Source organism: Engystomops pustulosus, chromosome 11 (assembly GCF_040894005.1).
Source record: "Engystomops pustulosus chromosome 11, aEngPut4.maternal, whole genome shotgun sequence".
NCBI classification, from domain to species: domain Eukaryota; kingdom Metazoa; phylum Chordata; class Amphibia; order Anura; family Leptodactylidae; genus Engystomops; species Engystomops pustulosus.
Window position 1 is genome coordinate 56,172,843 of NC_092421.1, and position 23,007 is coordinate 56,195,849.

Genomic DNA, 23,007 nt, shown 5'->3' on the forward strand with positions numbered 1-23,007 from the left:
TCTGTCTATATAATATCTATCTGTTTATCTATTTGATTTATCAATTTATCTATCTATCTATCTATCTATCTATCTGTCTATCTATTTATAATCTTTTTATCTAATCTATCATTCAATCAATCGATCAATCAATCAATCAATCAATCATTCAATCAATACATCTCTTTATCTAATCTATCTATCTATATATCAATCCATCTATCTATCTACATATACATATTTTTATCTAATCTATCAGTCTATAAAATATCTATCTATCTATCTATCTATCTATCTATCTATCTATCTATCTATCTATTTCATATCTATCTATCTATCTATCTATCTATCTATCTATCTATCTATCTATCTATCTATCTATCCCATATCTATCTATCTATCTATCTTATTTATCAACCTACCTACATATCTATAACAAATGTATCTATCATCTTTTTATCTAATCTATCAATCAATCAATCAATCAATCTATCAATCAATATATCTCTTTATCTATCTATCTACATATACATATTTTATCTAATCTATCGGTCTATATAATATCTATCTATCTATCTATTTATCTATCATCTTTCTTTCTATCTATAATCTACCTTTTCATTAATCAGCCTATCTCTCTCTTTATCTAATGTATCTATCTTTTATCTATTTATCTCATATCTATCTCATATCAATCAATTAATCAATCGATCAATCAATCTATATTTTTATCTAGCTATCTATTCTTTTTTTGCATCTATATATCTGTCATGATTGCATACCTAGGAATACCTGGAGAATCCCAATCACTTTCCCATCACTCTATAAAGGAATACCAAAAAATAAAATTGGATCCAACAACTAACTAAGCAATAAATAATATAACCATAACATTATGGGAACATTTATGCAAAGATGTTTACAATATAAGAAATATCTTTTAGTGCAATTTACTAAATGGTTTAGTTTCACACTTGTTCCTCTTGCATCTTGTATGTATCCCATCAGATGGCTACTATGGTTTTATTACATCCAGCAGGCAACTGCACTAGAAACACCCCAGAAAATAGTTCAGGCTTGTATTTTTGGGACATTCTTGATAGTAAATATAAAGTGCTGCTTTTTTGAGTATGTGTTATAATGTTAACATTGAAGTCATAGTTGGTTGGAGAAGGATAGTTAGAAAAAGTGTTGTTTTTTTGACAGAGATTGTTGTATACAGGCGGTCCCCTACTTGAGAACACCTGACTTACATACGACCCCTAGTTACAAACGGACCTCTGGATATTGGTAATTTATTGTACTTTAGTCCTAGGCTACAATGATCAGCTATAACAGTTATCACAGGTGTCTGTAATGAAGATTTAGTGTTAATTCTGGTTTTTATGACAACCCAACATTTTTAAAATCCAATTGTCACAGAGACCAAAAAAAATTTGGCAGGGGCTATAATGATAACTTATACAGTTCCGACTAACATACAAATTCAACTAAAGAACAAACCTACAGACCCTATCTTGTACGTAACCCGGGGACTGCATGTATATATATATATATATATATATATATGGGATAGATGGATAAATAGATAGATAGGAAAGATAGATAGATAGATAAATAGATAAGAGGGATAGATAGATATGAAATGGATAGATAGTTAAAAAGGATAGATAGTATAGGAAAGATATATAGAAGAGAAAGAAGAACTGGATAGATAGATAGATAGATAAATAGATATGAGATGAATAGATAGATAGATAGATAGATAGATAGATAGATAGATAGATATGAGATGGATAGATAGATAGATAGATAGATAGATAGATAGATACATAGATAGATACAAAGATAGATAGATAGGTAGATAGATAGATACATAGATAGATAGATACATACATACATAGAAGAGAAAGATGAAATTGATAGGTAGACTGTTAGAAAGAAATGTAAATGTTAGTGTGCGTTGTGTGGCAGCAACATCTAGGGGCATTAAAATACACTCTTGTCAGATACATAAAACAGTCTCATTGTGATGGAACTGCAGGGACTAAAAGTTACAGATATTTAAAAAAAAAAAAACATCTTGCTCAAATGAGTCTTTGCCTTTTTTATTATAATTTACATGAAATGGAGACTGATAATATTCTCAGATCTGTACAATAAGACAATAATCACTCACACAGATGATCCTATAGAAAATGATGAAGTCGTTACTGGGGAAATTTTACATTTTAAATCTGTTCCGAAGTATTTTCCATGTTGCATAGAGGGAATTTCTCATTTGGCAAACGAAAACCTTTGTTTTTAGTAATGAAAAGTGAATTTTTTTGGAGGTGCATTTTTGAGCCTTTTTTGCGTCTTTTTAGGCGCAAATTTGTGATAGATCCCGTGCAAACATCTGTAAAGCAGCCGCTCGCTATGACAGATAAGGCGCAGGGGCTCAGAACCACTAAGTGCTGAACTTTGCCGTGCGCCAGAAAATTGCGCCAGATTTTTGCGCAAAAAAATTTCAAAAGCTGTCTAACAAACTATGATTAATGTCCCCCAATAACATGTCTTCAGTTGCACATACGGAGGTTTACAGTCTTTATCAGGTGACTGAACAGTGGGTGTTGTGCGGTTGAGCTATACCTTGGTCACCGTCCTGTATCTCTTATATCACATCTTAAATGCTTTTAAATGTATGTAATTGTTTCTTGTCTGTCTCTAAATAAAATTGATGATTCTTGTTTACAAAAAACTGCTTTGTTGAGCCTTATTGTGCATTTCTTTACTTCTCCTATTGGTCAATGTGTGTTTGTCTCGCACTGGCTCTTATCTAACGATAGTGTGAACTTCGCCTTACAAATAGGTGCATTTTCTTTATCTTATTTTTTTCCCCATAATCCGTTCTGTAGGACGTAAAAAGACATTACCCAAAAAAATTCCAACATTAAGAAATGCTTCTTATACCTTGGAAAACAAATGAAAACACTGGTGTGTTGCTCTTTTTCATGCATCTTAACATGCCAGGAGATGCGAGTGATAAGGCTGGTCTCTTACAAAAGGATGTTTTTTGTATTTAGCTAAACTTTTTTCTTTGGTGTTTTTCTTACTTCATTATAGGCAAACAGAAGCCTAACAAACCTAACAAAAATATGAATGCAATAATAAAAAATATATATTGGCATTTTTATTGCTCATTTTAGGTAAAAGAGGACCATGGAATGATGCATTCTGAGGGTTCAACCATAGCTGTGTTTTCTCATACTCTCCCTGTTTTTTTCTGGTTGTTTTTTTTGAGCCCATAATCTTTTTAAACCATGATCAGGCAGACTTCTCTATGGGACTGAAAACAAATAAATTTCATGGAGGGTTTCACACTAGGTTTTATCTAAAAAAAAGGGTGATATGTTCCCCAAAAAAACTACATTTGACCCTATCCGCATTAGTTTCAGTTGCATTACTGTGCACAGTGAACCTGTGTGACATCACATGACCAGGGATATAACAAGAGGTGCAGCTGTGTGACATCTCATAACCAGGGACATAACAAGCCTTGCACCTGTGGGACATCACATGACCAGGGATATAACAAGACGTGCAGCTGTGTGACATCACATAACCAGGGACATAACAAGCCTTGCACCTGTGTGACATCACATGACCAGGGATATAACGAGACGTGCACCTGTATGACATCACATGCCTAGGGACATAACAAACCTTGCATCTTTGTGACATCATATGACCAGGAACCAGTTTATATCCACAGGGAGTAAACAATGAAGCTTTTTATAGCAGGACAGCAAGCAGAGATATGGGGATACAATGACAGGTCTCCTTGCTTAAAAATTGTAGTATTTTAAGAACAAAAAAAGTCTACAAAAGGTAATAATGATATTCACAAAGATTCCTTGTCCAAACATTTGCCACACAAGATGTCCAGATTCTTACAGAAAGACAATTTCACAACAGTGTGCCCCAAAGTGAGATCCTACATATGTGTCTATGTGTGACTACTGAGTAGCTGTACTGGGATTTTCAGCCTGTCATAAAATGCTGCAATGCTTTAACAAATTACTTTCTCAAGAAGTTGGAGTTCTTAAAGGGAACCTGTCATCAGGAATTGGTCTAATAAACCACTAGCAGTATGTTGTCAAGCAGCTGAACACCTTCCAGATCATGTTTCTTCATGGCCCAGCTTGGTGGAATCATCCAGAAAATCTACTTTGAAGTGAGATGTTAATTAGTTGTATCAAGTCAGGACGATGGAGAGTTCAGCACTGAAGTCAAGCTCTCCCTGTCTCTGAACACCTTCTCCCATGTGATTGACATCATGCGCAGGACCATAATTACAGCAAAGGGGGTGTTTTAAGGCAGGGAGGGCTTGACGTCAATGTTAAACTCTCCGCCTCCTTGACTTCATAAAACCAATTTACATCTCACTTCAAACTTGATTTTCTGGAAGATACCAACACAACAGGCTATGAAAGAAACAAGATCTGGAAGGTGTTCAGCTTCATGACAACGTAGTGGTAGCTGTTTATTAGGCCAATTTCTGATGACAGGTTCCCTATATAAGGGGTTTTGAATATAGGTCCCAAACATGCTACACTCACTCAGGCACTAGGGTTCATTGAAGCACCAGCCATAACCACTAACCTCTGTTTGTATATGGAGGCTCAGAATGGTAGGAGGAAAGAAAGTGGGGGAAGGAAGAAGTGAGGACAAGAAGAGAGATGATGGAAGGAACTGAAGCAAACATTGAGAAGAAAAGTTAAACTCCCAACCAAAACCAGTGAGTCCTCGAGAGTCCAATGATCTAAATAGTTTATAGTCTGGTTTTCAGTCTTATGTGTCTATTGTTGTGCCACATTTTAGGCTACAAATCATCAGGGAGATAAATAAATAGATAAACGTCATCAGTTTTGCCTAAATGATTAGATAGAACTGATGTATGAAAACCATATGAAATTATTCTGCTCAAAAAATAGCAGAATTTCACTAAAATTGTTTGAATTCTAAATTCATTATTGTGCCTACATCTGGGCATTTAACCATTGACCCTCAGTACCTGGAGTAAGTGGCTACCAATGTGTTCTTCATTTAAAATTTACCTCTAGAGGGTAAGATTTTGATGGCAGAGATTTAATTTTCGGAGAAAGAGAGAATATTGAACTGTGTATTGTGCAACAGTGTATTGAAGTTGATCCGAGATAAGACAAGAGATAGAGATGCAAATAGAGATGCAAGATACCTTTGGAATTATAGTCAGGGTTGCAAATGGACACTGGTCTATCATGAGGAAATATCCAAGTCAACCTTGAGGTTGGGACCTACTCTCCCCATATGGGATGGAGAGCCCTAAATCCCTGGATCCATGATATGTAAACAGATGAAATGAACAAGAATAAAGAAGCCTATGGTGTGGAGAAATAAACTTAAAGGGAACCTGTCAGCAGAAATTAACCTAAAAAACCACTAGCAGTATGTTGCCATGCAGCTGACACACCTTCCAGATCTTGTTTCTTTCATTACACAGTGTGGTGGCATCATCGAGAAAAACTACTTTGAAGTGAGATGTCAATTGTTATACATTGTTATTATAAGGTCAAGGAAGCGGAGATTTTAACACTGAAGTCAAGCTCTCTCTTACTCAGAAACCCCCTTCACTGTAATTGATGGTAATATTGACTGTAATATTTTTCATTTATTTATCCATTTTTTGTATTTTCTTTTCTTTTTTCTTTTTTTTTTGTATTTTTTCTTAATATATATATATATATATATATATATATATATTAAGAAAAAATACAAAAAAAAAAAGAAAAAAGAATAAAAAAAATGTCTTATTATATACATAATTATATTATATACATAATTATACATAATTATTCTTTATTATATAGTAATAGGGAAAGGAAGTCCATTTGTATCTATCATGATTCGGATGTGAAGCTGATCCCCTCCTAATAATGTAATGTGTTTGAAGCAATAAGATTAGTATTTACATAGAATAGTCCTCATCATTTTATTGTTGTTCTATGTTTATGCATTTATTTGAAAACACAAATATTATTATTATTTTATTTCACTTGAGTAAATGCTTTTATATAGTGTTGTATGTTTTAAATCTTTCATGATCTGACATAGGACATCAGGGTCTGGCCGTGCCATGGGGAATGGAGGGTTTTCTGCACATGCTGTTGGACAGTTATGACGGACTGATGCAGGAATTAGAGTATAAACATATGATGGGAACAGGGAAATATGTTAACAAGCGGCAATGCCAAGGCCCTATTTTCTCTCCTAGAAGGCTGCCATCCTGCAAGGTCAGAGCGATGAAAGGCTAAGATAAATTTGGGAAGATGGGTTATAATTAAGCCATGTGGTGTGGATGGTTGTAGGTCATGATTAATGAGCTGCTGCCATATGATCTAGACACACAAGCTGAGCTGTTTAAGCTTTACCTCGGAGCATAGTAAAGGTAACGCTCTGTTCTTATTAAGGCAGAACAAACATTAGGCTCGGAGATCTATACATTTTACATTTACCCTGACGTAAGGATGTTCTGGGAGAACTGCTGTTATAAAGGATATAACATGGTGACGTGATGTATAAATATTGAGTTTCCTATTCATATAAAATCATATATCTAGAAGAAATAACATCTCTGTTAGGTCCAAATGGGTCCAAATTGATTGTCTGATTTAGTTATCTCTAGAGATGAGCGAGCATACTTGTCCGAGCTTGATGCTCGTTCAAGCATTAGTCTACTCGCAACTGCTCGTTGCTCAGACGAACAGAGCCAATCACAAGCCAGGTGGCTCTGCAGTACACCCAGCATCACATGGTATACTTACATGTCGATAGCAGTGGTTGGCTGGCCTGGTCAGGTGACCCTGGAATACTACTAGCCACTGCCCGCGCTGCTCAGATTATTCTCTGCCTGGATGCTGTTAGTGATAGAGCTGCTGCTGGTCAGGGAAAGCGTTAGGGCGTTCTATTAGAATAGTGTTAGGTAGGAGTGACAAGAACCCAACAGCCCTTATTAGGGCTCCACATGCCTCTGCATGCTGTCACCTATAGTGTCAGGGTCATCTAGCCTCATTCGGTCACTCTGTCATGGCCATGCTGTTGCCCATAATTTTGGCATAATGGTGCATTTAAGCAGCCTCAGAGGCATCCATGCATGCTGCCCCTGCTGTTTCCTGTCCATTTCCGTGGTGTTTCCATCCTTTTCTGAGGTTCCCAGGTGTTTGACCAAGCTTCCCTGTGCAGAGCCTTGGTCCCCTTGAAAGATGCTCGAGTCTCCCATTGACTACAATGGGGTTCGTTATTCGAGACGAGCACCGGGAGCACGAGCATCGGGAAAAGTTCGACTCGAATAACGAGCACTCAAGCATTTTAGTGCTCACTCATCTCTAGTTATCTCCTAAGATCATCTAGATGGGCTAGAAGTCAGTTCCAAATAGCATTCTCACTATGGAGGTCTGGGATCTCTAGAAAAGTCCCCATATATTGCAATATGTAGTATTTCTGTATATGGTAAAAATGATCAGACCTCCAAGGGTTAGAGTAAACTTGGGGGTCTAAAAAGTAGTAAAAATATTTTAAAAATTGTAAAATTTTTTTTTTAAATGTTGTAACAAATGCTCAGAAAACATGCAGCCAACACATTGGTAAGAGGTTAAAGTAAAGTCGGGGGTCTAAAAAGTAGCAAAAAAATAAAAAAAATTAAAATCATCCCCATTTCTTTAAAACTGATATACAAATAAATAAACAAATACAATCATAAACATGTTAGGTATTGCGGTACCCAAAAAGTCCTGATCTATCAATATGTAAAAATGGTAATTCCGGTGGTGAACCCCATAATGGAAAAAAAATTGTAAAAAGTGATCAAAAGTCAGCACAATCCCCAAAAAAGGTAGTAATTTAGATGCCATCATGTCCTACAAAAAAATATCACCAAATAAAGGTTCGTTTGCTGAAGTAGAAGTCAGAATATGGCAAAATGAAGACAATTTTTTTGTACAAAAGGTACATTTTTAAAAAAAATCTATTAAAACATAATGCAACCTACATAAATTTGGTATCCCCATGATCATACGACCCAAGGAATAATGAAGCAAATGTAAAGCGTTGCGTCGAGTGGCACACTGCTATTGGGAAAAAAATGGATGTATATGAATGGCGCTGGCACATTCTTTTCCTTCAAAGAAGGATTCGTTTATTTCCAGAAGACAAGTAAAAACAGGACAATGCGTTTCGCACCTTCTTTAGGTGCTTCCTCAGGTCTGTATCTGATGATGTGGGGTGGCTGGTATTGGGAAGCACCTAAATAAAACAGAAATAAACGGATCCTACTTTGAATGAAAAGAACGTGACGGCGCCATTCCTATACGTCCATTCCTATAACGATGCACCACACGACGCACCACTAAACATTTTGTTTGGTGTAATATACCCCAGGGCCCATAGGCCATGCCAGGGGGACAGACTGCGTCAAAACACCTATTATTAGCGAAAACCATCGTTGTGGCTGATTATCAGCACAACTCCCGAAGGTTAGTCTGATACCTCTATGTTTCCTAAATAACCATCGCCTAAAAAGGATAACCTTGCGCTAGGTAGCGCTACCGTCTCGGTTTTCTTTTCTCCCCTTATCCCCATAGACTCAAGCAATGGCGTAACTTGAAGCTGATGGGCCCCAGTGCAAAGTCTGTGCCAGGCCCCTGACTATAATGTATGGATTATAGTAATAGTCTTCTCATATGGGAAAGTGACAATCGATGGGCCCCCTAAACCTCTTGGGTCCAGATGCGACCGCACCCTCTGCACCCCCTCAAGTAACGCCCCCGGACCCAAGTAATAAAGTAGAGGTGTCATATGGGACGCACAGTAAACGCTGTAAAAACTGTGTCCACAAGAGCAAATGCATTTTTTCTACAATTTCATCGCATTTGAAATTTTTTTCCAGCAAAGAAGAAGGCAGAACACCTTTGTAAACACATCCTAAAGGGAAGTTCCCATTATATGATTCAGGGAGTCACGTAGATGTAACTTTCACTCTGCCACACCAGGTCCGTCCATATATCACATGTTTGGTTGGTCTTTCGAATGTAATTACAAATTTATGGGGATATATTTTCACCCAGAAATAACAGTTAATAGCACAAGATCATTGAGAGACAGAACGGCTCTTACACAAAGTTAGTTCACAAATTTTCCAACATGTATACTGTACCTCCATAATCTTAAATTTTACATGTGGCACATTCCATTGGATATTGTAGTGCATTTTTGGAAAACCTTTAACAGGGGCAAATTCTTGATCTATTGAACAATGACAAGAAGAATCAGGACTGGGATAGATGATATCTTTTGCTCTACGAGTGTTTAACTTCTTTGGAGCTAAACTATTGTTGTAAAAGAATTCCATCCAACATAAAAGGATAGATAAACATGGCCACTTTCTTCCAGAAACGGCACCAAGGCTGTTTGTAGTTGTGTCTGATATTGTAGTCCAGCTGTCTTGCAGTGAATACAGAGGAGCTGTAATTTCATACGCAGCCTGTGTACAAGTGGGGTACTATGTTTGGAAAAGGCAACAACATTTTTCTATATTGGACGGCCTCTTTGTGTCATTATTTTCTTCGACTTATTGTGGCATTGTTCAGATTGGCCCAAAGCGTACATGGTCTACCCCTTTGTTGTCTGTGTCTGTTTCTCTGATATGCCCATGGTCTCTTGCCTCCCCCATTGACCACCCATCCATTCTCCTGTGATGTATCTTTGGCTTGCGGTTCTGGGCACAACGAGCCGTGTTCCAGGATAAAAAAGAGGAATGCAACTCCAAGCAAATGGGACGTGGGAGCGTCCTTCGAGGCTGGTAACAGAATAAACACAATGATACAGTTGCCAGCCCTGTTGCCTTAGGGGTCTTAGAGTCCATACAATTACAGATGACACAATGGTGGGTTGGTTTAACGTTTTTACTTAAAAATATTTGGGGATTTATTATGACCGGGCACATTGGCGGGAATTTATTACCTGTGTTGTAGGACACGACTGTGTTGTTTCTGACTAGCTGTTGGCTTTTACGCTGCAATATATTAATGGCGCACAGACGTGATATATTTGTCTCACGGCAGTATATAAAAAAAAAATAAGATTATTATTGGTGCATGGAAATAATAAATGAAGCGGAAGTTCCGGATTGGGGTTGTGTGTGTCAGAATCGGATTGCTAAGCCATATTAAATTTCCCCCGTTGTGTGTATAATACTGGTGTAGCCTGTACTTGGATACAGGCGGTCCCCTACTTAAGAACACCCGACTTACAGATGACCCCTAGTTACAAACGGACCTCTGGATATTGTTCAATTACTGTACTTTATCCTTAGGCTACAATAAACAGCTATAATAGTTATATAAAGGTGCCTGCAATTAAGCTTTATTATTTATCCTGGTTCTAATGACAATCTAACATTTTTAAAATCTAATTGAAACAGAGACCAAAATTTTTTTTTCTGGGGTTACAATGATAAAATATACAGTTCCGACCTACATTCAGCTTAAAAACAAACCTACACACCCTATCTTGTACGGACCCCGGGGTCTGCCTGTACTAGCACAAGCTAAAGCAAATGGGCAGGAATGGGCACCCCAGCTTTCGTCCGACCTACTCCCTGTCCCTCCATGCCACCTCCCCAGTGATAAATAGGGTGATAAATTCCCCACATTGTCTGCAAAAATGGTTGCGACTCAACAATATCAACCACATTAGGCTGCCTATTGTGACTGGTACTTTTAAGTCAAACCCCATGTCATGGACAGTATTTTCAGGGGGCCTCTTTGCACAAACATACATACACCAATATATAATGGGACCAGCCAAAAATTTTTTGGACGATCAGTCGAAATACTGGCTAGGTCATATCATTCAAACCGTATAGTTGGGGGTGTGTTATTGCATTTTTATTAGCACTATGTTATGGTGCCTGAATTTTTAATAGTGTAACGTATATACCATATACATATGTTTAATATACATTGAGTAATTTTCCATGGATTGTTGTGATTTATGATCGTTCTACAGGCAGCAGATTATCCTGGTTTCGTGCCACTAACAGCATTCTTCGTTGTGATCGGTGCTTATCTCGAGGATTGCCACCTATCCTATATAAAAATCACCAGTAAGACTGACGGGCCCTGCGGATGTGGTGCGAGCCATCTCCTTACTTAAGATTACATGGAACAGCTGTAGCCGGCTCGGGTCTGATTTCCCAACATCCTGCACTGTAACATTCAGAGCTCTGCTTCTCTCAATAGGTAATGCAGGAGGTGTAAGAAAAACCCAGACTGATTTGTGTTCTGGAGCTGTAACCATGGATATGTTTCATGGAAAGAAGTGAGATTGATGGCTGCAGATGGGAACAAGAAGGCTGTATTATAGATGCCGGCCCCTACATGGTAAATCTGAATATGAAGAAAACCAATAGACATTCTTGGGAGGTGCGAGATATGTGCATTTGATATGTGTACTTTTTTATCTATATTATACACATACAGGATATAAAATTCCAATTTATATAATAAATACAATTCCACATATTACAGAAAGGAACATTACTAAATTACTAAGTCATAATGAAATAATTTCGACATAGTCAGTAACTTTTCAAAAACTTTTAAGTTTCAAGTCAATACAAACAATCATGTAATATATGCGCTTCTTTTTCATGCAATTTGGCTCTTCTTATATTCTCTCCTTCACACCGGATCTTTTTTTCACTGTAAATTCTGAGCTGAACTCCATCTTGACAGCAGGACAGACAGAAGCTCATTGAAGAATCAGATTACACACAAAAGGGAGGGGCATCAGCAAGTCACGGCAGCTAGGTCTCCACCCAGTCTTTGGAGAATCAGATTACAAACAAAAGGGAGGGACATCAGTGAGTCACAGCAGCTATGTTTCCAACCAATTATTGAAGAATCAGAGTACACACAAAAGGGAGGGGCATCAGCGAGTCACAGCAGCTAGGTCTCCACCCTCTTGCACATAGAGGACTGAAAATTCACAAAAAATTGTCCTCTAATCCAAACTCCATGGGACTTAATCATTGTCAGATTATCACATGATGTGGATTCTGGGACAAAAACCAATGCTTAATAATAATAACACAAATCTCAAATTATAAATGTAAAATGTTTTTTTAATTGATAAACTTTTGACATGAAAATAAAAATCCAATCACATAGTAGAACTACATGTACTCAGACTCAGACTAGCCCACAGGTGAACAGGTGAATCCACCGGTGGGGCCCTGAGCTTGGTGGGCCCCCGGAATTACTGTAAGGGCATATATTGCTGGTACACAGCGATAAGGGGGCCTAAGTTAAAGGCAATGGCCAGTCAGCAAGTTACTGACAGGATTCCTAGGCAAGGACCAAGAAGTAAGCTATCAGTCAGTTTTAGGAATTTGAGAATATATATATCAGGTATTATTTGCATGTAGGTGTACAGTGGTGGACCCCATTAAAAGATCTTACTTGTAGACCCCAGGCACTGCAGCCTGAGACTGCATGTACTGTATATGTGTGTGTTTGTACAGGTAATATGTACCCAATAAATTTTATATAATGGACAAATATGAGCAGTATGTGTGTGTTTCACTTGATTTATTTTTTTATTTTCAAGGGGCATTTAGACATTTAGGGCTGACATACTGGATAAGGCTTGTGCAACACCCTCGCCGATGCAATGGCGAGGTAGTGCTTGCGAATACGTCCCACCTGTAGGTAACACCACATTACACTACATTGTCCTTATAGGATCAAGGGGAAATTGCAGTGGTTAATCCTGCCTGGCAAGGCAGATGTTAATTTGTGATGTAATTATGTCAACCAATGTCTGTGTTACATCCTGTCTCTGTGCACTGAGAGGTAATTGGAGGAGCAGCCACCACCTGACCAAAGGGAGGTAATAAAACCCCCTAGCCTGGAATGTTCTAGAGGAGAAGGAGAGAAGTCTCTCCCCAGAGGAGAAAGAGAGAACTCTCTCTCAGGAGAGAGACTGGTCCTAGTCAGGCCCTCTGGGTCTGTAGGACACAAGCAGAGAGTAGTTAGCTGAGCAGCAGCTCAGAGTCTCTAGCATACCAGACCAGTGCAGGAAGAGCCTAGCCCCTGCCTGAAGTGGAAGATTAGACTAGAGCTAGTGTAGTGAGGAAAAGGGGTATCATCTTACCTTTAAAGGTGATACCTGAAGCCCTGCAGGACGAGCTGAAGCCTCCTCTAAGGACACAGCTGCCTCCCAGCCTGCCCTTACATCCAGGCTGGTGACCTACATCCTGCGGCTCCCTCCAAATACCTCTCCAGTACTCCATCTACCTGTTAAAGGCACGTTTGCTGAAGTTCCTGCGGTTCCAATAAAGAACTGTAAGTTGTTTTCTTCAACCTCTGCCTCCGTCTGGTCCCTGCTACTACCACTCCCATCATCACCGGCACCCTGTCCACCACACAGAGACTCACACTCGGGACATTAAGGGGTTGCCCCAGGGAGATCCGCTATAGCAGCCTCTCCCTCATCATTTCTTGCCAACACCACCCTGCTGGAGACCTGCCAGGCTGTAGGACAGCCCTCCGGTTCCCCCGTACCAAGCACCGTGACAACAGCGTGCTTAGGCCGCAACCGCCAGCCACTCCGGTACCGCGGGCCCCGGCTGACTCCAGGCCTCACCTCAAGGGCTAGGCCCCGGTGGGGGATGTTGCAAGTGGCGTCACGAACAGGATATAGACTTCTGTGCCTTATTACGGCATTAAAGACTTTCTTTTATTGAAAAGACTGTGCTGCCTAACCCTGCTGCCATCCGGGTTTAGGCCTAAGGACTTGTACGTTTCTGGAATGAACTGTGTTATACTGCTGCCACGTGCGGTCGAGCGCCGCTCCCGCACTCCAGAGGTTAATCCTGGCAAGAACTGTACCAGCTCTGCTACATCCGGCGCTGCCGCGCCCGAAGATTTTTTCCTCAGAAACTGTGGCGCAGCAAATAATTCCAGCCCGCCAAAACCTTCACTGGCGGGAAACCCAGATGACGCATCAAGCTCCACCCACGCGCGAAGGGCGCGAACCCCGCCTCCTGTGGCGCAGGAAAAATTAGAGCCCGCCACAGCTCTTGGCGGGAAGGACTCGGACTCCTCCCACTGGCTCGAGGCGGACTTCCTGCCCTGCCTCAGAGAAGCGCCAGAACTGGAGTGGACTTTGGACAGAGAGGACAACGCCATGTGGGGTCCTCCGCCTCTCCCTCCTGTGGAGCGTCCGGAGTTCTATGAGGTCTTAGAGACTATGGTGGTGGTCTCTGCGCAGCCTGTCCGAAGACCCTCCGCTGGACATCGGCTGCACCGAGGATTGACTCGGGCCTTCGTCACCAGGACATGCTACCAAACGGTGACGCAGTACCAAATCCCACCCGGGCGGTTCCTCGTCCCTATCCCGGCTACCATCCCGGTACCGCGGGTCCACGTGGAGGCGCCACGTGGGGAGGCCCCGACTCCTGCTGAGCCAACGCCTGGGCCTAGTGTTGCCGCTCCACCTGCTCCGAGGCCTACTACTCCTGCCGCGCGGCCTGCTAGCCCCGCTGTAGTGGTTCCTGACCCTCCGGTGGTTCCTGCTCCTGTTCCGGCACCTACCTGTCGTCCAAGGAGATCCGAGCCTGCACCGGAGCCACGAGCCCCAGCACCGGCACCTCCGCAGCCTCAAGGCCGAGGTGAGGCCGCCCGCCGGCGACTCCGAGACGCTGTCTCGGACCAGCGACGCCGAGAGAAGGAGGCCCAGCGGTATATGGCCGGCCGATCTACAGCTGGAGCTTGGGTCGAGAAGAATCGCACCACCGGCATGGTCCGGTTCTTCGACAAGCGGAAGGGCTATGGCTTCGCCACCCAGGACTACACCGGCCGGGAAGTATTTATACCCCGCCGGTCTGTCAAGAGGCCTGATCTGCCAGAGAGACTGCACAACCTGAAGCCGGGAGAGTGCATTGAGTTTTCCCTGCAGGAAGGACCTCGAGGACCCTGGGCGGCTGGTGTGATCCGGATCCCCGACTCCGATGAGGACCGCTACTTCCCGCAGGACGACTGGTATGAGGACGACGAGTGGCCGGAGTCTCCGAACACCTCTTCCTCCTCGGCTGCAAGTCCCCGGGCGGTGACCCACGTGAATGCCCCATCCACAGTAATTGTGAGTACGGGTCCCATTGCCATCCATGGGCCGGGCATGATACAGGGCGCCACCCCCACCGGTTCCCCTGCCGGGAGCATTGCCAGGTCCCGCGGCTCTTCTGTGGGAGAAGACATCCCGGCTAGCGAACCTTGTCCGGAGGTTCCATCTAGGCCCGCATCTCCCCTTGCCGGTTACCAATGGGGTGATGACCCGGCCCCGGAAGAACCGGAGCTGGAAGGAGCCGCGGCGCGGCCGCTGGACTCCGTTTGTTTTTTCCTGGACCCCTCCGTGGTCCCTGGCTCAGTTGAGCCCCCGGCTGGAACAGCCGACACCCCGGGCGACAGCGCTCCTCCCCCTGAAGGTCCGGAGGATGTTGCTGCACCTGCAGTACCCACTGCTGCCACCGGGTGTCCCCAGCCGGCACCTATTCCCGCTGAGGACGCACAGGATTCCCTGCAGGAGCTGGATCCTGTCTTTGTTGAACCCAGCGATACTGACTAATCCCTGAAGGGCTGTAGCCCTCTCCAGGTACTTTGTACATATTGTGTGTATAGCTCCATTTTCCCCAAAGAGCCAGAGACAGTCCTGAGACTCTTACCCTTATTTATCTCAGTCAAGAGATTATACATTGCCATGTGCTATGATAGCACCCTTTCTCTGCCACAGCAGAGATTTCTTCAAAGGACTCTGTCCCTCTCCAAATAGAGGAGACCCTTTGCTTCTTCATTGCACTTTTCCCCCACATCAAGGGCTGTACCCAGAAGATGGACTTTGTCAGTAGAGACCTTCTGAGAGACTTTTGCCAGATACTCCAGGGAAAAGTTGCTATGGCTATTGACTTATTATTTTGCACTTAATGCCTTCCTTTTTAGGTATGGACATTCTGTTTGCACTTTTATGCCTTTTCTTTGCAGGAAAAGAGAAATTTTATGCTGCTACCCTGAGTAGCCTAAACTTCCTATGTAACGTTTGCAACGTTTAAGATGTGTACCCATTGAGCTCCTAAGCCAATGTGAGCTTACAATACGCTAGCACCCTGTCTATATGCCAGTAGTCTGCATTAACCCTTTTATAGGCTTTTCAGGTTGTAGTGTGGCTGTGTCGGACCGTCTTTTTGTGTAAAACACTGACCGCTACCTATCCCTCAAACTGAGGTTTGCACATGGGGGTAGTCCGTAAACTGCGGGTCCTTAGGGGACCGGGGGTGTTACATAGATAGCACCTGGATGCCACTCATACAGGGGTAAGGTTGTCAGTCAGGAGGTACTCGTGTCGCATATGCTAAGGCAATGCAGATAGACACACTATATAATTGCCGCCAGGGAAGAAGCGTTGATAAAACAAATATACAGGCCTTGGTGCAAGGAGTGGATTACAGGACATGACACCACACCTTTCCTACAGTTCGGTTTAATGGCGTCAGCGACCAACTGTCATACAGCTATACATATTTTTGTCTTAGTCCGACACCAACCCAGGTGCCTGTCTCCAGGACCATGGGCGGTTTGTCCCTACACCTCACATAGCCTGCACTTCCCAGAAGTGCCTTAGCCCCCTCTGTGCCCCAAAACATCTGTAGTCGAGCCGAGGGCGGCTCTTTCAATTGCCCCCGGGGTATGCAACACCCTCGCCGATGCAATGGCGAGGTAGTGCTTGCGAATACGTCCCACCTGTAGGTAACACCACATTACACTACATGGTCCTTATAGGATCAAGGGGAAATTGCAGTGGTTAATCCTGCCTGGCAAGGCAGATGTTAATTTGTGATGTAATTATGTCAACCAATGTCTGTGTTACATCCTGTCTCTGTGCACTGAGAGGTAATTGGAGGAGCAGCCACCACCTGACCAAAGGGAGGTAATAAAACCCCCTAGCCTGGAATGTTCTAGAGGAGAAGGAGAGAAGTCTCTCCCCAGAGGAGAAAGAGAGAACTCTCTCTCAGGAGAGAGACCGGCCTTAGTCAGGCCCTCTGGGTCTGTAGGACACAAGCAGAGAGTAGTTAGCTGAGCAGCAGCTCAGAGTCTCTAGCATACCAGACCAGTGCAGGAAGAGCCTAGCCCCTGCCTGAAGTGGAAGATTAGACTAGAGCTAGTGTAGTGAGGAAAAGGGGTATCATCTTACCTTTAAAGGTGATACCTGAAGCCCTGCAGGACGAGCTGAAGCCTCCTCTAAGGACACAGCTGCCTCCCAGCCTGCCCTTACATCCAGGCTGGTGACCTACATCCTGCGGCTCCCTCCAAATACCTCTCCAGTACTCCATCTACCTGTTAAAGGCACGTTTGCTGAAGTTCCTGCGGTTCCAATAAAGAACTGTAAGTTGTTTTCTTCAACCTCTGCCTCCGTCTGGTCCCTGCTACTACCACTCCCATCATCACCGGCACCCTGTCCACCACACAGAGACTCACACTCGGGACATTAAGGGGTTGCCCCAGGGAGATCCGCTATAGCAGCCTCTCCCTCATCATTTCTTGCCAACACCACCCTGCTGGAGACCTGCCAGGCTGTAGGACAGCCCTCCGGTTCCCCCGTACCAAGCACCGTGACAACAGCGTGCTTAGGCCGCAACCGACAGCCACTCCGGTACCGCGGGCCCCGGCTGACTCCAGGCCTCACCTCAAGGGCTAGGCCCCGGTGGGGGATGTTGCACTTGTCTGTTTGGATCCAACTCACAACTTTAGGAAAAAGTATAGATAACAAGGTGGTCTAGATAACTGATCCAGGTTATAGCTGAAGTCTATGCCAGCCAATGGATGCCTCATAATGATTAAGAGGTCAAAACTCTAAATTGTGGTGTCCGAGCCATATCCCATTAAAGGGGTTATCCGGGTTTAAAAATTTATTTATGGCTGGGCTGGGGAGGGATAGTTAAACATAATAAACATGGACTTACCTCCTCCGGCGCCGCCGATGTCCTGCGCCGCGATCACTTCGAAACAGGGGCACGGAAGTCGCGCACAGGGAGCTTCCGGTCCGCGTTGTGGACGGCTCCTCCCATCCGTCCCTATCTCTCAGCGTTGTAAGCGCTGGGAGATGGTGCGCATGGGAGCTTCCGGCCGGCCGGAAGCTCCCTGTGCGTCCTTGTACTGAAACCAGCGCACAGAGAAGACGGGCCGCGGCGCGGGACATCAGCAGCACCGGAGGAGGTAAGTACATGTTTATTATGTTTAAATAGCCCTCCCCAGCCCGGCCATTAACAAATTTTTAAACCCGGATAACCCCTTTAAGGTCCTGCACCAAGATCTGCACAGAAGAATATCTCCATTTATACATTCTCTAACCTGATGCCTCACCAGTGGAGTCAAGGATTAGGCCAAATGTTGGTCCAATCCCTGAACTCCTTTCACAGATGGGAGTCTTTGCATTATACAGAAATATGAAGCAAGGATTCCCTGTCTGCCGGCAGAACTGCAATGTCAGTACTGTGATAACTGATCCGAAGGTGCTACAGTTTGGTGATCGGGTAGGCCTTGCATCAGGATTCTGTATAATGGAAGGACTCCCATTCTGTCCAATATGTGGAGTCCCCAGGATCGGGCCAGCATACAGGTCAGTTTCCATGAACTAAAGACATTGGTGTGTAGCCGGCTCCAGGGAACCCATTTTCTCAAAATACATGTATGGATATCAGAAGTGGGACCTGCGGATATAAAACATTCTTGGTACAACATTTTATGAAACATTTGTGGTCCTGGAAAACAGTTGGGTACCAGAACTCACTAACACATTGAAGTGCAGAATATGCCCAAAAAGATGATTATCAAATAGGAAGTTAAGTGTTGGCTGGGAAATCCGAACCAGTAAAATATATTTGGGGGAGTGGAAGGTGACCCTTTCTTGTCTCATAATTGTCACATCTGCCATTTGAGCCAAATTTAGGACTTTTGACCAAGCCTCAACATATTACGGTACTCTAAAGTCAACTTTCTCCAGATTTATCTTGTGAATTTGGTAACAAGTCCACCCCACTTCTCATGTGGTAGAGAAAAACTTAGGAACTGGTTGTGAGTTTTTAGTCAAAAAGTTGCAAATCCATTCCAGACATTAACACCTCATAGAACGTAATGAAACCACTAAACACACCAAAGAAAGCTGGACTCAGATACCTGCTTAAAGGAGATGTGCCAAGTTTGATTGTTATTCCCTATCCACAGAATAAGTGTATACAATCTAATCGACAGGGAGCTATCTGCTGAGACCCCTACAATCGCGAAAATGGCGGTCCTGTTCTTTCTAATTGATAGAGTCCATTCATTATCGGAAATTGCAGAGCACAGCTCTTGGGTATCTCTGAAACTCCAAATCAAACTATAGCAAAAAACTCTGCCAGTTCAGATGTGATCTACATTTTTGAACTGACAGAGCTTTACTAAGAGTCCGAAGTGCCACCGGAAGAAAATTATAGGACTGGCGTTCAAAACGGCCGTCTAAATGAATTTCGCTCAATGGGGCACATTTACTTTCCCGGTCCCTGCGCGATCCCTGAGGTGTGCTATTCATGAAAATCGTGCGCCCGATTTCCCTCATGTGTCGCTTCCCTGGTCAGGTCCGTCGGAGTTCACAGTCTTCCTCCGGGTACATGTAAGTGCATTGGATGCTACACAATTTTAAATGTTAAATCCTGCACGTTGTCCGAATCCGTTGGATCGTCCATCGGCCCGCCCCCCTGATTTGTGCCACGTGAAAGTGACACAAAATGATCGCGTGAAACACAATCCCTGGTACGATCCCCAAAATGTCGGGAAAACCGCGAAAATACGGCAGCAGGACCCTTAGTAAATAAGCCCCAATGTTTTTGAAAGTGCTGTAGATATCTGAGTGCTGTGTTCAGCAATTTTGAATGCTCCTATAGCATTGAGTGAAACAACTGGGCACAAGTTCAATCTACACTCAAACAACTAGTGAGAACAGAACTGCTATTCTTGTGATCAGTGGGGGTTCGACTGCTTAGACCCTAACCCATCACAAAAATGGGGGTCCCTATGGCTGGAGGATTTCAATAATTGTTCAACCCCTTTAAGGATTAAGATATAGGGGACCCTGACATAAATTTATGTAGACAAATCTACAATAAAATGAGGCTCTAAATAACTGCAGTTTAAAAAAACAAAAATATATTATTTCTTAATATTCTTGGTCGATTTTCACATATGTAAATTATATAGGTCACAACCACATTGTATCCTGTGCAGGGTCGGGAGGGTATTTTGTCAGAAGACACATTATTCTATGGCTACTTCATGTGTAACTTTATATAGCATATGTAATATTTTAGGTTCTGCTCCCAACAGTGATGAGCGATCCCTAGATATTTTTGTTAGGTATAACATTACATATGAGATCATACAACGTGGGGGTGCGCTATCGAAGAGATGTGTAAGTTCCACAAGCAGTCACTGTGTAAAACGATAAAAGATTTCATTCCATCTGCTGGTAAAGAGATGAAATGTGAAATAAATATGTTATCTATTTCTGCCGAGCTCTGGTGTCTGTTTTCTCTTATTGGCCCTACCATGACGTGATCTCCTGCCAAGTGAGACAGAGCAATGTTTAGGATATGGAGTATCAGGGGTGGTATTGTCTATATGAAATGCTCAACTTTATGTTCTTTTAACTAGAGGTGTAACAGATGGTTCCATTTGCGTCCAAGTAGCAGAGAGCAGTGCCCAATCCGAGTGTAGCCAATCAATCCAGCTACTCTGGGGGGAGCCACAAGCTGGGTTCAGACACAATCTGCCAGCAATCCAGTGAAGACTTCAACTGGATAACATTGGTGTGCACAGACGTCTATGTATTGCAGCTCTTTGTGTTTGTTACCCAACAAAAAATTAGAGCTACAGAATTGTATCTGCAATGCTAGACCTCCACATAAATAGAAGTAATGCTCATATAGGGGATTGTTTCACAGAGGTTTTAGAGAAACCCAAAAAGTGCTTATAGAAAAGGCTCAATAAAAGCGATATGAGAGGACAACAATGGCTTTGTGAGTGCCAGTATTAAAATCCCACGTGTCAGCACTCCAGCACTCGTATCTACTGAGACACTCTGATCTCTTAGTAGATTGGGCGCAATCTGCGCCAAGTCGGACCTGTGTAGACCACATCTGATCTGGCAGAGTATTTGGCTATAGTCTCTGGTGAGACTATAGTAAATCTGGTGGTTGCGGTCTTCGTGCCCCTGCCGGAGCATGCCCTGCTCCTTGTACCTGACATGCACAAAGTGGTGTGTGTGGGTCGGAGAAGCCAGGAAACAATTGGGGAGATGGTGTGCCTTCTACGCCAGGCGTAATGAATCTCCCCCATTGTGTCTGACAGAGAGTTGGCAATGTCCCACTAAGTGTTATGGTATTGTCCAACACATACAATGTCCTGGAGGCATAATTAACTCAAAGTTTCATAATACAACCAATAATGTTCCCGATAAGAGATGTATAGTGCCGTCAATGATGTACCTTCCTAAGAGATATATATTCTCACCAGTACCCCTTGTGCCCCAGAGATAAAACAATCCGTCATACTGTACTCCTACCAGTGGTAGCCAAATCAGAATACCTCACCGACACCAACATATTGATAGTAATAATTTACACTAGAGATATACTGCACCCTAGAGATTTGAAGACCCACTAAAACAATACTTTCAATAGTACCATATGTGTACCCAAAAATAACACCACCCATACTGTATTCCAGAGATAAAATTATCTGAGAGACTGTAGCCCTATTAATATTGTGCCCCACATTCATATTTAAGAGATTTATGGATCAATACTGTACCCTAGACATGTATTGTCTTCTGCTGTGAGCCATCTTCATGTGTGATGAAATGTATAGAATCTACCAATACTCCAGACAGATACTGTATCTATCTTAAATGTCGTGCCACCCCCTTCGCCCCCCAAGATCTAGCTATATGGATACCCAGGACTTACCAGATGTTAACATACATAAGGGGGTTATAGTACCCCCCATTCTGTGCACACTGATTCCCAGGGGCGGACTGGGAATTTAAAATGGCCCTGGAAAAAACTGTAAAAGCGGCCCCATTTTATGGGCGGAGTCAAGACAAGTGGGTGTGGTCAGACAATATGGGTGGGGTCATAACCGACAAATTGTTGGTATATATAGAATAACACATTTAATCCTGCCTTCTTTACACAAAATAAAACTACTAAAATACATTTTCCCATATACAAGCTAACTATCTATAATCCTGCCCCCTATGTACAAAAATAGAACTACCCTACTATAATACTGCCCACTATGTACAGGAATAGAACTACTATAATACTGCCCCTATGTACAAGAATATAACTACTATAATTCTGCCCCCTATGTAAAAGAATAGAACTACTATAATACTGCCCCCTATGTACAAGAATATAACTACTATAATACTGCCCCCTATGTACAGGAATATAACTACTATAATACTGCCCTCTATGTACAAGAATATAACTACTATAATACTGCCCCCTATGTACAGGAATATAACTACTATAATACTGCCCCCTATGTACAGGAATAGAACTACTATAATACTGCCCCCTATGTACAAGAATATAACTACTATAATACTGCCCCCTATGTACAGGAATATAACTACTATAATACTGCCCCCTATGTACAAGAATATAACTCCTATAATACTGCCCCCTATGTACAGGAATATAACTACTATAATACTGCCCCCTATGTACAGGAATATAACTACTATAATACTGCCCCCTATGTACAAGAATATAACTACTATAATACTGCCCCCTATGTACAAGAATATAACTACTATAATACTGCCCCCTATGTACAAGAATATAACTACTATAAT

The 23,007-nt window shown here is 42.6% G+C and overlaps 1 long non-coding RNA gene across 2 annotated transcripts in view; it reads right to left on the minus strand.

The window, feature by feature from the left end:
- Positions 1-23,007, minus strand: part of LOC140105853 (uncharacterized) — a 35,992-nt gene that overhangs the window by 2,645 nt on the left and 10,340 nt on the right. The window contains exon 4 of one of the 2 annotated variants that reach the window (XR_011850660.1): positions 11,701-11,880. The exons of the other annotated variant lie outside the window; for it this stretch is intronic. This is a non-coding gene — a long non-coding RNA (uncharacterized lncRNA). Of the gene's footprint in view, positions 1-11,700; positions 11,881-23,007 lie in introns of those variants that run through there. 2 annotated transcript variants of the gene reach the window in all.